Source organism: Danio aesculapii, chromosome 18 (assembly GCF_903798145.1).
Source record: "Danio aesculapii chromosome 18, fDanAes4.1, whole genome shotgun sequence".
NCBI classification, from domain to species: domain Eukaryota; kingdom Metazoa; phylum Chordata; class Actinopteri; order Cypriniformes; family Danionidae; genus Danio; species Danio aesculapii.
The window spans coordinates 13,296,332-13,309,457 of NC_079452.1; the positions used below are offsets into that span (position 1 = coordinate 13,296,332).

The 13,126-nt window shown below is 33.6% G+C and overlaps 1 protein-coding gene across 2 annotated transcripts in view; it reads right to left on the bottom strand.

Annotated features, from left to right (window-relative positions):
• Positions 1-13,126, bottom strand: part of cntn5 (contactin 5) — a 519,869-nt gene that overhangs the window by 23,507 nt on the left and 483,236 nt on the right. The window lies entirely within an intron of this gene.

Here is a 13,126-nt window from a genome sequence, read left to right on the forward strand (position 1 = left end):
CGTCAATAGCTTGAAAACATGGATCCATCTTGCCTTGTATCAACTATTCAGGCTGCTGGTGGTGGTGTAATGGTGTGAGGGATATTTCTTGGCACACTTTGGGCCCATTAGTACCAATTGAGCATTGTGTCAATGCCACAGCTTACCTGAGTATCGTTGCTGACCATGTCCATCCCTTTTACTTCCAGCAGGATAACGTGCCATGTCATAAAGCATGAATCATCTCCGAAAATGACATTGAGTTCACTGTACTCAAATGGCCTCCACAGTCACCAGAACTCAATCCAATAGAGCACTTTTGGGATTTGGTGGAATGACAGACTCGCATCAGGGATGTACAGCCGACAAATCTACAGCAACTGCGTGATGCTTTCATGTAAATATGAACCAAAATCTTGCAGGATTAAGGCAGTTCTGAAGGTAAAAGAGAGTCCAACCAGGTACTAGTAAAGTGTACCTTATAATGTGTATTATATATAGTTTGACTGAAATGACCATTGCAGTTTACATGTAAACCAATAACCCCATACATTGTAAAAAATGCTGGGTTCCACTCAATCGATTTGGGTTTGTTTTTACTAATTGAAGTTGATTGAACATTAAACAATTAAGCTGACCCCCCCAAAAAATTTGAATTGTGTTGTTTCAGCTTATTTTAAGTAAATAGTTTGAACAAACAGTGAACAATTTTGAGTGTGTGTTCATTTTTATGTTTATGAAAAAACAGAAAGTGTTAAAGAATCATTCTACTAATGAAGGCTCACCATCAAAACATTTTTTTTTCTTCTCTCCTGTGAGTTTTTAAATAAATTATTGACGCAGAGTTTCTTTGGCACTTGTCATTTGAAGATATTTGGTCACAGTGCCAAATTTATCTGCAAAAGCGTGGGGAATTTACATTTGATGGTTCTATTGCTCAGAAATATGAGATCATGTAAGTAAAATGGCCTGCCAATGACATTTAATATTGACTTAAACTTAAAAAGGTAAAAATGGACCACCAGAGATTTTCATGGGCATTTCTGCCTTTATCTATAGATGATAAACTGATTAATAATTTAAGAATGATTTTATAAATGATTTACACACACTTTTTCTCCCGTGTGTCATAAATAACACCCTTTGCATTAAGTTTAGCTTATACAGCAGAAGTAGTAGGTCATCCAGCTTCCTCTTGCATACTGTTTTTCGAATTCTATGAATTTGGACATACTACTCGGTCCGCATACTGTTTTTAGTGTACTATAAAGTATGGAAGCATGTGATTTTGGATCCAGCCAAACCCAGCTGGACTCAAATGAAGGTATAGAATCATTTCAAGTATGATCAGAATAAATGGCCAGCACCTCAGTTAAATATATGATTGTCACAGCAAAGGTCTGAATACTTTTCTTTTTTAATAAATCTGCAAAAATGTCAACAATTCTGTGTTTTTCTGTCAATTTGGGGTGCTCTGTGGATTAATGAGGGAAAAAAAGAACTTTCCACCAAATCCCAAAATATGCTCTATTGGATTGAGTTCTGGTGACTGTGGAGGCCATTTGAGCACAGTGAACTCATTGTCATGTTTAGGAAACCAGTCAGAGGTGATTCGCGCTTTATGACATGGCGCGTTATCCTGTTGGAAGTAGCCATCAAAAGGATGGACATGGTCAGCAACAATATTGTAGACATGCTGCTCAATTGGTACTAATGGGCTCAAAGTGTGCCAGGAAAATATGGGTCACACCATTACACCACCAGCCTGAACTGATTCAAGGCAAAATGGATCCAAGCTTCCATGGTGTTGACTTTACCATCCTAATGTCACAGCAGAAATTGAGACTCATCAGACCAGGTGACGTTTTTCCAATTTTCTATTGTCCAATTTTGGTGAGCCTGTGTAAATTGTAGTCTCAGTTTCCTATTCTTAGCTGACAGGAGAGGCAGCCGGTGTGGTCTTCTGCTGCTGTAGCCCATCTGCCTCAAGGTTGGATGTGATGTGCGTTCAGAGATGCTCTTCTGTATACCTCAGTTGTAAGGAGTGGTTATTTGAGTTACTGTTACCTTTCTATCAGCTCGAACTAGTCTGGCCATTCTCCTCTGACCTTTGGCAGCAACATGGCATTTGCGATATTTTCTCTTTGTTTGGACCATTCTCTGTAAACCCTAGATATGGTCGTGCATGAAAATCCAAGCAGATCAGCAGTTTCTGAAATACTCAGACCAGCCTGTCTGGTACCAACAACCATGCCACATTCAAAGTCACTCAAGTCACCTTTTTTTCTCATACTGATGCTTGGTTTGAATTGCAGCAGATCGTCCTGACCATGTCTAGTTACTGCCATGTGATTGGCTATTTGGAAATTTGCGTTAACAAGCTGTTGGACGTGTAACTAAAAAAGTGGCTGGTTTTATATATATATATATATATATATATATATACATACATGTACATATACATATATATATATATATATATATATATACATATATATATATATATATATATATATATATATATATATATATATATACATATATATATACATATATATATATATATATATATATATATATATATATATATATATATATATATATATATATATATATATATATATATATATATATATATATATATATGTTCAATTTTCATTTTGGTTCATTCTAAAAATAACAATAATAATTAAAATATTTAACAAATTAAATATATAAAATTATTAATATCTATTTTTTTCAAGCTTTAAAACTTATTTCCATAGTATGTCTGACTAGTATTGTTTAAATAAACAACTTTGTTTTTTTTTAATTAAATTTACTGGCACATTTTTTAGTTTAAGATAAAAAAAAATGTCTTTACTTTTAATTTACTTTAATTGTCTTGTGGCATAAATTTAAAAAACTGAAAGCTAGGTTAGTAAATGAAATTAAATGAAATTTTAAATCTCAAAACACGGTCTTATTTTACAATGTGAACCAGCCACAAGCCTTCTTTTCTTCTTTTTCTTTCACAAACAGCTTCAAAAACACACAAAGGCTTTAAAATGTGTCCAGTAAATAATTTCCATCTCCATATTTTTCCAGTTAAATGATATCCTTTTGTTACGTCGCTTCCAAGAAAAAAGCAACACTAAATGGCACAGAATTACATCAAAATGTCAGAGAGTCCCAGAAGAATCCTGGAGATTTTCAGTTGTAATGAAACAGATCACTTGTGAATGTCAAGCGCTTTGATGGTGAGCCTGAACACATCAATTAAAGATGTGCTAATCCAACACATCCAAACCCAGCACACAGCCAGCGCTCGCCCGTCTTCTGTGTACCATATCAATGTCTTTTCAAAGGGTTTGGTTCGGGCCCTTGAGTAAATAAACTGTATGAAGGACGACATTTTGCGAATGGTAAGTCAAATATCAGTTAATTTGTAGTGGAATGGATGGATCTCGATAAAATCACCTGGTTATAGTAAACTGTTAATGGCAATGCTGTTCGCTTAGTTGACCATTTCCTTTAAAATGTTACCTTTTTAAAGTATTATTCACAGGTATAATACTTTATTTTATTATTTTTATTTATTTATTTGTTTATTGGTTTATTTGTGTATTTTGACATTGATTATTTGTTTATGTTATTTTATTTGATTTGGTTTATTTAATTTTTAATTGTATTATTTAATTTTATTTTTTAATTAAAATATTTTATAATTTTTTGTTTATTTATTCTTTAATTTAATATTTTTTATAATTTTTTTGTTATTTTTACATTATTTATTTATTTAAATTTATTTTATTTGTTTTGTTTTATTTAATTTTATGTTTTTATTATATTTTTTCTTTATTTAATTAGTTTTTAACAAAAAAAATTTCTGGCTGGGCCACTCAATGATATTCACCGAGTTGCAGTAAAGCCACTCCATTGATATTTTGGCGGTGTGCTTTAGGTCATTGTCCTGCTGAAAGGTCCAGGTCAAAATTATTAGCCCCTTTAAGCTATATATTTTTTTGATAGTCTACAGAACAAACCCTTGTTATACAATAACTTGCCTAATTACCCTAACCTGCCTAGTTAACCTAATTAACCTAATTAAGCCTTTAAATGTCACTTTAAGCTGTCAAATATTTCCATATGTACTGTAATCATGGCAAAGATAAAAGAAATAAATTATTAGAGATAAGTTATTAAAACGATTATGTTTAGAAATGTGTTAAAAAAAATCTCCCCTCCGTTAAACAGAAATTGTGGAAAAAATAAACAGGGGGGGGGGGGCTAATAATTCTGACTTCAACTATACATATATAAATATATATATATATATATATATATATATATATATATATATATATATATATATATATATATATATATATATCTATATATATATATACACATCACATGAATAAAGGACATTTTTACATTTTTTTGAAAAATTAAGATACCATGAAATCAAAGAAGGGTATCTTATTCCTGCTAAAGCTCGCAAATTACACTTGTTCTGGAAAGCTGCACACAGTCTGCTGGTCACACGAGATGATTTTGCCTGTCCAGCTGCTGACAATTTCCTCTCTGCATTTTTCAAAAGAGATTTGACACTTGCTTGATGTGTTTTTTCAGACGGGGGAGATATCAGAGTCTGTCTGTGACACCTGCTAGGCATTTAATAGAATGGAATGCAATCTATTAAGGGAGATAGAAATTTAATTAAAACGTAAGCCAGCGGAATTAAATCTTGGGCAATTTTAATAATTGACAAACACCTGTACTCTCCTCTCTTTTTGGCAGCGAATCTGTCCGTCACGCCAAATTCTGACTGATTTCTATCCCGCTTCTGAAATTATCACATCCCTTGGCGACAGCACCCAAAACAAGATGCAGACAGATGATGGGGAGAATACGCTGTACCTTCACACTAAATACTTCAGCACACACTTTTAGAGCAATGGAAGTGTGATTTACTCTTTCTTTTGTTTTATTCTTTGATTCATTTTCTTTTCGGCTTAGTCCCTTTATTAATCTGGGGTCGCCACATCGGAATGAACCGCCATTTCCAGTGGTTCTATGGACTGAAATAAAGGGGTGGTCCAAAGTGTCAATTTTAAGGCTTGGTTGTGTTTAAGGGGTGCAAAGCAATGTGTGCTCATGCTTCATTTGTAGAAAATCACGTAATTTTTTCATACACTTTGATTATATACAGCTACTCAGTTAACATGAAAACGACTGTCATATTTCCTATTTCCTCTGAAGACCCGCCCTCAAGAGGCTCTGATTGGTCAGCTAACATAATGTGTTGTGATTCGCAGATCAGCGCCACATCACCAGGAAGCGTCTCTGTTACAACATTACAGTGCCTCTGGCCACGCCCCTTCGCTGCGCAGGGTGAATGTGCGTAACCTGCAGTTGGAGGGGGGAGGTTAAGTATGTAAACCCCACCCAATACCTCAGACAAACCTCGTCTGAAGCTGTGCTTGAAATCGCATACCACCATATTATATAGTATGTTAAACACAGTATGCGAGAAATATCCAGATGATCAGTGTTGGGCAGTAGCGTCGCTACAAGTAGTGATGCTATTAGCCTAACTACACAGCGTGGCGGTAGCGTGGCGGTAGCATCGCTACGTTATAAATCAAATAGCTTTTCTGTAGTGTAGCTATTTTAATAGTAAAGTAGAGCAGTAGCGTCCACACAAGCTACCTTTACCAATCGCGGAACAATAAGTGACAGGGCTGACATTCACAGAGCTGTGAGGCCGGTGTCTAGTTGATGAAAGTAAATCCATATGATGGCGAGAATGATGATTTCTTCTTCTTCCTGTTTTACTGTGGATTACAACAAAATATATAGTTTACTGTAGTAAAGAATAAAGTATTCTATGGTAATTAGTATTAGTTCATGATAGTTATTAATGATTCTACATTATATAATTCAATTCATTAATGAAGAGGTGTAAATACAAACAATATAAAGTAAAGCAGTAAAAAGTTGAACTGAACAATTATGCCTCATATGTTTCACTGACAGTTTTAGTGATCAAGATATGATTGACTTGGATTTAAGTTGCTTAGATTTAAAAATAAAAATTGCAAAACATAGCTTAGATGTAGCTAAGTTATATTTGCCAAGTAGCTTTTAGCTTAGCTTGCTACATTTCCCAGAGGGTAGTTTTTAGTGTAGTTAAGCTACATTTTAAGTAGAGTAGCTAATAGCTTAGCTCACTACATTTTACAAGTAGCTTGTCCAACACTGCGGATGACTTATTACTTCTGGAGAAGTTCACATTCGAATTTGCATCCGATGCATGCTATGCTATGTCATGATTCCCTGCTAGAGAATTCATAAATGGGAATGAAGCGACGCAACTGATGCAGGTAGGTCACGTGATCATGACAAAATGGCGGATGTAGTACGTCTGAGTTCCATTCATACTGTATAGAACGTACTTTTTTGAGTAGTAAATTTAAAGTAGTAGGCAATTTCAGACGCAGCCTGAGAATTTAACAGAAAATAAACAGGATGTGCCTTTTCAGATTTCATTTTTAGATTATTAGGACAAACATTTAATGACTTAATGAATTTCTTGTTGATATGCACAGATGAATTGTTAACCACAACAATAGCAATGCGAGATAACAAAATCAATATGGCTAGTTTTGATTTCATGTGAACTTTAACAATTCCTGAGCCAACATTGTCATCAACATTATAGCATTCACATAATATCAAATCTAACCCTATTGATTTTATTAGCTCACACTGCCAAAACAATCTATATGATTAGTATTGTTAGCTCACATGGCTAACAAAACTAACCATATTGTATTTTGTTAGCAATGTGAGCTAATAAAATAAATAGTTAGTTTTGATTTCATAACAACACTTGAAGCTAAATTATCGAGCTTTTCTGCATGGGTCGACTAATAAATGGCCATTAAAAAAAATAATAATAGAAAATAGAAAAAAAGGGCGACAAAATGAAGCTAAATGTGCATCTGAATAGGCTGTTGGGCAAAGAAGCAGCAAGCGTGGAGCAAATGAAGTCTGCTAGCGGTCTGATACTGCATGGAATAGGAAGTAGGGCAACTGTAATGGTCCAGTCCATTGCTTCTGGTGCCCGTAATACTTTTCCTCTCTCTCTCTGCAGACACTAATGAGCAGACGGGGCGAGCTGTTTAGCCATTCATCCTGTTTAATAAGCAGCACTCAGACCAGCCGCCCTGGTTTTCCACAGCCACCCAGAGATGATTGGAGAGGCAGAACAGCAGTCGGTTCACGTGCCCCGAATGCCAAAGCAGAGCAGCATCTTCTCTAATCCACCCATATTGATTGGAGATGCAGAACCGGTGCAGACCCTAAAGTGGTTAATCAGGATGTGGATAAACAAGGTGGAGTAAATATGGAATGTGTGCCAGAGACGCTTTGAAGTAACTAACTAAGGTTAAAGTCGACATGAAATTCGACTTAATTTTTTTTCCCTCTCCCAAATATACTATTGTGCATAGGTTATGAAAATGAATGAGCATCATTATAATGGATGTGTGTATTAGGCTTTAAATGGACAGCAGCCTAAATAAACACTTCAATGTTACAAAATACATGAAAACAAATGTTAGATGTAGAACTGCTTGTTTAATTAATTATTTAATATTGAATGTTCTCTTGTCTTCAACGATATTTAAACTTCATAGAAATTAATTGGCAGTTACTTTTTAAAAACTAGACTCTAATTAGTAGTTTGTTCCCTCTAACAAACATATACTGCAATTGAAAACTGTGAAATTGTGCACATTTTAACACACTACAGTACAAAAGTCAAAATGACAACAATAAATATTTGTATTTAATCCTTTAATTTATTTATGTTATTTTATTTGACATTACCTTTATTTATTTATTTACTTATTAGTTTATTTTTTTATATTTTTTATTATTTTTATTTATTATTATTATTATTATTATTATTATTATTATTAATCTTTATTTATGCTTTTATGTATGTATTTATGTATGTATGTATGTATATGTGTATGTATGTATTTATTTATTTATTTATTTATTTATTTATTAATGCATTTATTATTATTATTATTATTATTATTATTATTTATTATTATTATTATTATTATGATTATTATTATTATTGTTATTGTTATTTATGCTTTTATGTATACGTATATGTATTTAAAATGTGTATTTATAATGTTTATTATTATTATTAATTATATAATTTATGAATTTACTTATTTATTTATTATTATTATTATTATTATTATTATTATTATTATTATTATTATTATTATTATTATTATTATTATTATTTGTGTATTCGTGTATGTATTTATTTATTTATAATGTTTATCATTATTGTAATAATATTAATGTTAATAATAATAATAATAATAATGAATATTATTTTTATTATTATGTATGATGTTTATTTATTATAATTATTTTAATTTATTTATTTATAATGTTTATTATTATTTATAATTTTTTTTGTATTTATTTCTAATGTTTATTATTATTATTAATGTTTATTTATTCATTTATTTTTATGTTTGTTTCTAAAGGCTGATTTATACTTCTGTGTCAAGTGGACACGTATGCTACGGCGCAGCCTACGCGTGGACGCATAGCCCCTCGCCGTGGCCGTCGGTGTCGCTGACGTGCACCTCTCAAAAAATGTAACGCGTACACGTAGCACAAGCTCTGTGGTCGGCTTGGTATCGCTGACGAGTGTGGGCGGGAGTCCCATGAAGGAGCTCCGAATGGAGAATGCTGTTTTGTGTTTACCTTATGATTAAAGTTGTTGCATGTCCGCTGATTCCAACCTCAAAATGAGCGTATTGGAGCCCCTTGTACATTAAGGAAGCGTTCAGAAAAAACAAAACACCAGCGAAGGAACTCGACACAGAGAAACGTAGACAACTACTGCCAGCTAGCGTTTCGAAAGTGTATTGCAGATCAACAGAAACAGATCGCAGAAGTATAAATGCACGGCTACGTGCAAGGCTTGGTAGGTCACGCCGATCACTTGACGCAGAAGTATAAACCAGGCTTAAGAATTTAATTTCATAGTTTTTCTGACTCTATGAGACACTGGAAATGCGTAGCTTTAACGCTACCTCACTTTGAAAGGACATCATTATATAACTACATTTCAGCTTTTGTAATGATACCTGCGTATTCTTCTTTGATACCATTTTTGGAACTCATTGAAAGCATTTTCACACAATTAACACCATTTTATACAGTATAAACTCACTAATGCACTTTTTAATATTCACGTGCCAATTATTGAATGCTAATGTTGAACTCTGTGCATTTATGAATGCTTTGAAAAGTCTTCTTGACAGATTTGAGCATGAATCTGGTAACCACTAATGAGGCATGTAAGTACAGTAGTCCTCAAATGGTTAATGTAAAGTGTCAGTGCTAGAAAAGGTTACATTACAGGTACTGCAGACTTGTTAACTAAAGTATTAGTGAATTCATAAGGCTGCTCAGTCACCATTATGTCCTTGAGTAAAGAGCTTGGGCTCTGGGGGGAGAGTCCAATTAATGCACTGCAAATCGTTTTGCTTTAAAAGCGTCTGCTAAATGATATGCAATTTAATACGATGTTTAATATGTGTCTCAAAATAGCACCTGAAGCTCCTGTCAGGGTACCTCTCTCTTAAAATGATAAAGCAGAACAGAATTAATGCTTAAATATCCTCCCGTGCCTTTAAAATATTCCCCTTGTAACGTAAACATTAGCTCGAAAATATGTTTAGAGCTCTAAGCGATATCTAAAAGATTGTTCTGGTGGATGCTGTGAATGTTTTAATAGGTACATAACTGAATCGTCATCACAAAAGCCAAATTAAAACCACGATTATTCTGTAGTTACAGTAATAACTTTCTCGAGGGGTTATAAACTTAGCAAGTCATCATGGTTAAAATATTCTGGCGCATCTGGAATGAGCCTTATCATCTTTAATTTCTCACTGAGGTACGGTTCTTTCTAATATGAAAGTTATTTGGCGGGTGACAGTTGGGGCCTGATTTAATAACTGCAAGAATAAGCGTCACTTCAGCGTACATCTGTTCCACAATTCCCCGGTTAATCGCACCTTTAACTAGCCTCATTTGGAAACCTTTTTCCTTTTTTTTTCTTTGTTAATATGCAGCCGCTCGCAAACAGTGTACAGAGGTAAAGGTGATCTGTCCATTAGCAAACACTTCAAGTAATCCAATTTCCATATACAAAAAAAATTGATGTTAACTCTCATATAACAAACAGATGTTCCAAAAACATCAGTTTCGGGGGGAAGTGTTTTGAGAATTCAAGGTTAATGATCATTTTCATCTCTCTCGTGTGTCTAATCAAAGTAATTTCCATATAGAATCGGCCGCGGCTTTCAAAAGGACAAAACATTCAGATGACTTTTAGCATAAATTCCATCTTATGAAGCAATTCGATATGCTGCGGCTCTCAAATTGTATTTTTATTTTTCATTTCACAGCAACAAATGGCTGAATCTTTGTATTAGATTATTTGGCTCTTTATGATGAATTGCATTTTGCGTCCATCATTTGCAAAACAAAACCCCCTTCTAAATGAATAAATGGAAATGTACTGTGGTTATCATAAAATTATGGTCCCTTTAACACATTTTGTTTCACTGGTACTGTACAGCAACTAATTCTTATTAGATTATTAGTACACTACCTAACAAAAGTCTTGTCATCAATCCCAGTTGAAACAAATAATAACTTGACTTCTAGTTGATCATTTGGAAAAGTGGCAGAAGGTAGATTTTTCTGATGAATCATCTGTTTAACTGCATCCCAATCATCACAAATACTGCAGAAGACCTATTGGAACCCACATGAACCCAAGATTCTCACAAAAATCAGTCAAGTTTGGTGAAGGAAAAATCATGGTTTGGTGTTACATTCAGTAAGAGGGCGTGCAAGAGATCTGCAGAGTGGATGTCAACATCAACAGCCTGAGGTGTCAGGACATTTGTGCTGCCCATTACATTACAAACCACAGGAGAGAGAAAATTCTTCAGCAGAATAGTGCTCATTCTCATACTTCAGCCTCCACGTCAAAGTCCCTGAAAGCAAAGAAGGTCAAGGTGCTCTAGGATTGGCCAGCCCAATCACCAGACATGAACATTATTGAGCATGTGTGGGAAAAAATGAAGGAGGAGGCATTGAAAATGAATTCAAAGAAACTATTGGAATCCAGCAAGAATGGTGGACAAAAGTGAAGAGGGTTGGGGAGTCACGGAAGAAAGTAAAGGGGATTCGTGTGAGGAGTGGGATTGGTAAAATAAGGTGCCGGATCAGATTTCAGAGGTGCTGGATCCAAATTGTTCCGGCTCAAATTAGGTCCTGGATCAACTAGAAGTCAAGTTATTGTTTATTGTTCCTAAAACAAGCAGGAGCACCCGGAGGAAACCCACTCAAAAGCAGGGAGAACATGCAAACTCCACACAGAAACGGCAACTGACCCAGCCGAGGCTCGAACCAGCGACCTTCTTGCTGTGAGGCGACAGCACTACCAACTGCACCACTGCGTCGCCCAAATGACTGCTATGTGTTATGTAAATTACAACATGTGGAACCGATGACATTTTGATGTAGACTATAGTTGCTGTCACTCTAGAGTTTAAGCATGCACAATTCTGTCATACAGTGCTGCTAAAAAAGATAAAATAAAATTATTAGACGTTAATAAAGCAAGCGATTGCTCTATATTTTGCATTTCTGTACAGAGAGGTCACATTTTAACCTTCTATTGGTCTCATGCAGTCACTTGATGCAATTTCAAGGGTCAGAACTCTGCAAGTTTGAACTTTTGAATGTGGTGACCTGCACAAGCTTGTGTTTTCAGTCTGCATTTGAATGTGTATGAACGAAAGTCAAAGGAGAGAAAAGTGAAGTGTGACCGTGGCTTAAATTTTATGTAAAACACTTGGGGTTGGGGTAAAATATCAAAAGGATGTGATGTTTACTCTCACACCCGTTATAATACATGCAAATATTGCTCCAGATAATACTGTAATCAAACTATGTTATTTGTCAGTTTTAAATATATAAATATATTGTATATATGTTTGTTTATAAGCTATTAAATTGATAGTAAATAGAAAAGTCTGCCATAATTTACTCAGTCTTGACTTGTTCCAAGGCAGTTTGAGGGTATATTTTCTCTGTTGAACACAAAATAAGATATTTATAAAATGTTGGAAACCTGTAACTGCATCCATAGTAGCAAAAACAAATGCTATTGATGTCAACGGTTACCAGTTTCCATCATTCATCAAAATATATCTTTTAAACTCAAACTACTTGGGAAATGACAAGATTTTTCTTTTTTTGGTTGAACTATCCCTTTATTTTCAGACTCAGACTCATTTTGTACAAATTAAAAGCATTTCATAATTAAATTAAAACAATCATTAAAAAAAAAAAAAAAAAAAAAATATATATATATATATATATATATATTTTTTTATTTGTCAGTTATTTGTCAGTTTTAAATATATAAATATATATATATATATATATATATATATATATATATATATATATATATATATATATATATATATATATATATATATAAAATGAGTCTGAGTCTGAAAATAAAGGGATAGTTCAACCAAAAAAAGAAAAATCTTGTCATTTCCCAAGTAGTTTGAGTTTAAAAAGATATATTTTGATGAATGATGGAAACTGGTAACCGTTGACATCAATAGCATTTGTTTTTGCTACTATGGATGCAGTTACAGGTTTCCAACATTTTATCTTATTTTATTTTGTGTTCAACAGAGAAAATAAACCCTCAAACTGCCTTGGAACAAGTCAAGACTGAGTAAATTATGGCAGACTTTTCTATCTACTATCAATTTAATAGCTTATAAACAAACATATACGTTGTGTTATCCTATATTATCACTAAATTATTATAGATTTTTTCAAGTTTATTTTCTATTTAATTTCCACCGCCTCATAGCCATACTACATAGATTGCATTTTTGTGATGGCTGTAAAGTACTTTAGCAAACTAAATTAAATTAAACACAATACATGCTAAACATCAGAATAGACTAACTAGCCTCAAGGCTTCCAGATATGGCTTAACAACTACAAA